Source organism: Berghia stephanieae, chromosome 8, assembly GCF_034508935.2.
Source record: "Berghia stephanieae isolate SIO BIC M18660-M18661 chromosome 8, UCSD_Bste_1.3, whole genome shotgun sequence".
In the NCBI taxonomy this organism is placed as follows: Eukaryota; Metazoa; Mollusca; class Gastropoda; order Nudibranchia; family Aeolidiidae; genus Berghia; species Berghia stephanieae.
In genome coordinates, this window is record NC_088367.1 from 55,103,864 (window position 1) to 55,109,936 (window position 6,073).

General features: G+C 38.0%; 1 protein-coding gene across 1 annotated transcript in view; it reads left to right on the forward strand.

Annotated features, from left to right (window-relative positions):
- Positions 1–6,073, forward strand: part of LOC144979076 (uncharacterized) — a 33,490-nt gene that overhangs the window by 2,044 nt on the left and 25,373 nt on the right. The gene's annotated exons all lie outside the window — the stretch shown is intronic.

The window sequence follows — 6,073 nt, forward strand, 5'->3', positions numbered from 1 at the left end:
ATTCTCGCGTGGTACAACGGCGTTCCCCCACCAACCAACTAGACATTCAGAAATTCAATTTTAAGCGTCAACATCAACCCCGACACACAAAACCAATTTCAACGTAGTCATGAACTCCGACCGTCCGTCCGTTTGTAGTTGGAGCAACCATGACTTTAGTCACTGTCAAATCTTCTCACTAGATCTATGGTATTTTCCTGACACTGTCCCGATCTCACGCATTCCGATTAACTATGATCATTATCTAATGCCAGTCGTACTATACGAACAGTTACTCACGATTCACCTCCTCCTATGACCCCCCCCCCCTCCCGCCCCCTCAGACTCCCTTCGAACAGACAAGCACCAAACTACCTATATGGTGATAATAACAAGAAATGAAGTGAGTAGGAAAGTGTCAGAAGACAGCAGAGAATAAAAACGTCGCTGAGGCGATGGAGGCTCGAACCCACGACCTTACTGGTACGACAACTCCGCCTGGCCTATAAATTATGCAGACCTGCCTATTAATACGAAGAATTCGTAAAATTACGAAATTTGGCTCCAATTTCAAAATTTCATGAGCATCTTCAAATCATTTAATCTTATTGAAAATGAAATTTGATGCCAGACTACATAATAATTTTAGGATTTTTAGGTGTTATTTAATCATTGTGTGAGTAAATTATAAACCTGCAATGTGAACCAAAGCGATTACTTATATCTGTCTCCAAAGAACTCCAATTTTGTAAATGTCCAAGTAGATAGGTCTGTATACGCGACCCAGGGCCTGACTCTTTGTGTGTTGTGTCTGAGCAAACCAGATGTCATAAAGTGTATTTATTAAAGTTAGGAGGAAACTAGGGAGCAGGCATCGGTGTAAGATAAAGATCTGAACAAGTGTGTATGAAAGGTGCCAGACAAAGCAAGGAAGAAAAATACAAGAAAAAAAATAATCCCAAAATATCACTCTACCTCGACTGGGGATCGAAGCTCAGACCTTCTGATTACCTACATGGTAGCACGTCTGACCGGTAACCAGAAGGCCTGAGGTTCGAGGTAGACTGATATTTTTGGATATTTATTTTTCTTGTATTTTTCTTTCATGCTTTGTCTGGCATCTTTCATACACACTTGTTCAGATATCATTATTCAAGTTAAAACTTTTGAAATGCGAAAATTCATCTTTTTTTTTTCACTTAGGGACATTGTAGTAGATTTTCTCTCACATCTGTGACCGACCAAAAGCTAGAGGAGCCTAAATGTGACTCAAATAAAAGGGAACAACACAAAACAAACAACGTTTCAACCCTTGACCTTCGCAAGGAGAAAACAACTAGACGCAAAAAAAATATGTGGTTACAAAAAATCGTATTTTGTCAAATGTGAGTAAAAAGTTAAGATAAAAAAATAATGAAGGAAAATAAAACAAAAATTCTTTAAATTGAACACATAATATAATACACACGAACACATTGAGTAGTATGCAAATTGAGCGTAAAACCAAACGCTAGATCTATAAATCTATTTTTAGCATCTTAATCATCCCGTCATAATGCCGTTTCGAGACGGTATGACACATTGTATTCATTCACCCTCCCACCTCACCTTCTTTATTTCCAACCCCCCCCCCCCACCCCACCCCCTTTCTCCTTTCTCCCCCCGTCGCCGTCTCATCTTCCCCATCCATCTAATGACGGAGAGGTTTAGAGTGACAGTTCCTGACAGAATCCAATTAGCATGTCAGGCTTCATTGGAACCCAAGAGGCGAAAGGAGATCGGGAGTTATCTGCCCCTTCATTTGCTCACTCACCCATTGAGCATTTTCCGACCCTTCTTCCGGAAAGCTGGCAGTATCTATCTCCTTAACAAATGAAAACTTACTTCAGCAGTCGTCTTTAACCAGTTGTCGTACTCTAGAAAAAACACATATTAAACAATTTGGCCAGAAAACCCATCCTTCAAATATCGATCGATTTAAATGACCCTCATCTTGGCAAAAACTCTCTAACCTGGGACTTTAATGAAGACTTCGCAAAATCCCAGGTTTTAGAGTTTTTGCCAAGATGAGAGTCGTTTAAATCGATCGATATTTGAAGGACAAGATTTCTGGCCAAAATTTTCAATACGAGTTTTTTTTTCCACAGTGCGGCAGATAACTGATGAATGTCAAGATAATGGCAGTATTATTGCCAGGAACATTTTTTCGACGCTCGGCGGGTCCGTTGAAGGTTCTGAATGGGGGAAATAGGAGGCGATTTTCATATCTCGGCATTCCTTAGCCTCGTGGATACTCTCGCTAATGGGTTGTTATCTCTTTTGTAATTATCATTTGGCAGCTATTAAAGGCTGATCGCCCCTGATGTATCATCGTCATCCATTTAATCTATAGGAAGGATACGAGTTAATCAGTGGAGTCGTGTTGACAATCAATCTCTTTACGAGATTTAGAGACCAACTGCCGTGAGACGGTGTTATGTAAGAATGATTCGGATGCTAAAAATTGAATTTATTACCTTAAAAACGTCATTTGTTCTAACACTTAGAGTCTATGTATGGATTAAGTGATTATAGGTGCTTGTTATTATTATTATTATTATTATTATTATTATTATTATTTATTATTATTATTATTATTATTATTATATTATTATTATTATTATTATTATTATTATTATTATTATTATTATTATTATTATTATTTTATTATTATTATTATTATTATTATTATTATTATTATTATATATATTATTATCATTATCATCATTATTATCATTATTATTATATTATTATTATTATTATTATTATTATTATTATTATTATATTATTATTATTATTACTATTATTATTATTATCATTATGTGCCAGCTGACAAGAATGAGGGCAAGGTGTTTGGGAATTGCTGGAAGTATCTGAAAATTTGCGTGTGATACATAACACCAAAAAACGGCTGGAAAGGGGGGGGGGGGGGCATTTATTGACTTTTAGCTTCACCTATTTTTTCATTTTAATCGCTGTCTAAAAGAATTCGTGACACATCGCTTCAATATAGTACTATATGGTGGTGGGTCAAATGCTAAAAATAGAATTCATTGTCAAAATTTGGAGCTTCGGTTATTTTTTTTTTAATGGGATCGGTGGAGATGTACACATAATATGCAGGTCTGACATCCGAACCCACTTATGGGCCTAGTTTGCCTTGGTTAGAATGGACAATATTTTGCGACATTCATTTTTTGAGATTTCCATTAAAACAATGAGCCCATAATGAATTGGGTTATCAGACCTGCAAATAGGCATCCATGTCGGGATGGTTGGAAATAATGTATAATATATAATACTAATATAATAGAAGAAGAAGATTGAGCTTTTATATAGCGCAATATCCACTAAATGTGCTCAAAGCGCTTTACAAGGGGTCCCTGGTCAACAGCAACATGTAACATGTAGGACGGGACATGCCGCCTGTTAGGCGATATTACAATTTTTCGGACAAAGACAACGCTGTTAACGGCCAGGTACTCATTTTACACCTTGGTACGGTGAGAGAATGTGAGTAAAGAGTCTTTTCCAAGGACTCAACTATGCACCGAGCGCGAGGCTTAAACCCAGGACCTTCCGATCCGAAAGCGAGTGTCATACCACGTGACCACATAGCCGCACAACATAATACTATCAGTTGTCCTAGAGAAGCCTTTGCCATGCAGGATGTCTGGTTTTCCATATGATCTCCTTGTACGGTTTTGTCTGGGAATGTATCGCCAGAGGGGATTGGAGGATGGCTGTATATTTGTGGCTATATCAAAGTCGATCAAAGGGACAGGCACTGACTGGTTGAATGTAAGATAGTAGTAGATTCTGTTGGTCAGGGACCCCTTGTAAAGCGCTTTGAGCACTTTTTTGTGGATATTGCGCTATATAAGAGATCTTTTTTTTTTCTTTTCTTTTTTTTTTTAAAGATAAAGATATGACAAAGTGTGTATGAAATAGTGCCAGACAAAACAAGAAAGAAACATACAAGAAAAAAAAATCCCCAAAAATTCAACTATTCTACATTAGGAATTGAACCTCGGACCTTCTGAAGACAGTTAATCAGAAAGTCTGAGGTTCAATCCCCAGTCGAGGCATACTGATTTTTGGGGATGATTTTTTTTCTTTGTGTTTTTCGATCTGTCTTTGTCTGGTATTGTTTCATGCATAATCTTTTCATATCTTTTTGTATATGTGTGGCTATGTCGTCTTGTAGGAATACACTCGTCTTTGGATCGGAAGGTTCTGGGTTCAAGTCCCCTGTCTGAACGGTGTATTGGTAATCAGAATGTCTGAGGTTCGATCCCAAGTCGAGGCCGCTGATTTTTTGGGATGGTTTTCTTTTTTTTCTCTTGTATTTTTATTTCTTGCTTTGTCACCATTGGCACCTTTCATACACACTGGTTCAGTTCTTCACGTTACACCCAACTACACACCACATGTGTGGTCAAAATACACGAAGCCACACATTAGCTACATCGACCTGTCAGACAATCGACTTTGAAGTTTGATATCAAAGGGAAATAACTGCATTATTACCAAAACACCGTTAAGGCCTGGCGAGAGTTACTGTGGGTTTTCAATCTTAACTAAAGAGATCATTGGGTTTGGATGTGAAATATTGTGCGGCTATAATTATGGGGTGTCGTGGCGTGACACTCTCCTTCGGATCGGAAGATATTGGGTTCGAGTCCCGACTGTTGTTGTTGTTGTTGTTGTTGTTGTTGTTGTTGTTGTTGTTGATGATGATGTTTCGAAGATTGTATTTTCAGGACATTTATAAAGTGAGATATCACAGACTCCGTCATGTGAACTCACAATTCGACCAATTGTTTTGTAGAATGAAGATTCTTTCTCTTTTTCCAATTTGAAGTTGGCAGGTATAGGAGCAAAATAATAAATTAACTAACAAGCTGTTTGTGTTTAATGTAACGCAAGACAAAGCAAATGGGAGACAATAAATGTTGTCATTTCACATGATACCAAAACATTATTCTTAATGGTAGTTATAGATTCTATGATTAGCATCTTAACCATCCAGAAATAATACAACTTTGAACTGGTAGGTCACATATTTGCAGAATAGGGCATTGAACTGACATTTTTTGGGAACATTACATCTTTATCGGCTGACTCCAAGACTGCATTAAACGGTCATTGCCGAAGTGCACTTATTTGCAGGTCTGATAACCCAATTCCTTATAGGCTCATTGTTGTAATGGAAATCTAAAAAATTATACAAATGACGCAAAATATTGTCTATTACAACAATGTTAAACTAGGCCCATAAGTGGGTTCGGATGTTGGACTTGTATATAAGTCCACGTCGGTCATTGTAAATGGATCCCAATAGAGAACGACTTGCTCGGTAACCTTCAATGGGTTGAGCACAGAGAACTCTTCTGGGTTGAGGGTAACATGACGAGTTATTTATAAAGTGCATTGTTTTGTCTCCGTGTCAATAAATAGGCCAGACTTCCATCGTTACACGTGTAGTCTTGTTGACATTGTAAACAAACACAAGATCCGGTACAGAAGGATGCTGCCGCTGTAGACAGCGGGGGTGGGAAGGGGAAAAAAACGAAACGAAAATCAAAGAGCGGCTTGAACCAGTTTACTGCTAAATTCTGGAGAGACACGTTTTTAAAAATTTGGCCAGGAAATACGTCCTTCAAATATCAATCGGATTTAACGACCCTCAATTGACAAAAACTCTCAAACCTGGGACTTTAAGGAAGCCTTCGCGAGATCCCAAGTTTGAGAGTGTTTGCCGAGATGAGAGTCATTTAAATGAATCGATTTTTGAAGGTCGCGTTTTCTGGCCAAATTTTGGAATTCGCGTCTTTCAGGAGTAGGTACGGCAGTTAACTGGTTAACTAGGCTGGAATGAGAAATCGTATGGGGCAAGGTGGCAAAGGGATGTATTGTATTGTATTGTAGTATTATTCTTATTTCACAGCAACAAAGCTCAATGATGCAAAAAAGATTTCTTCACACATGACAGTAATGATTTTCAAGAGAGGATCATTGTCTTTCGTTTTATCCCCACCCCCTCCCCCTCCCC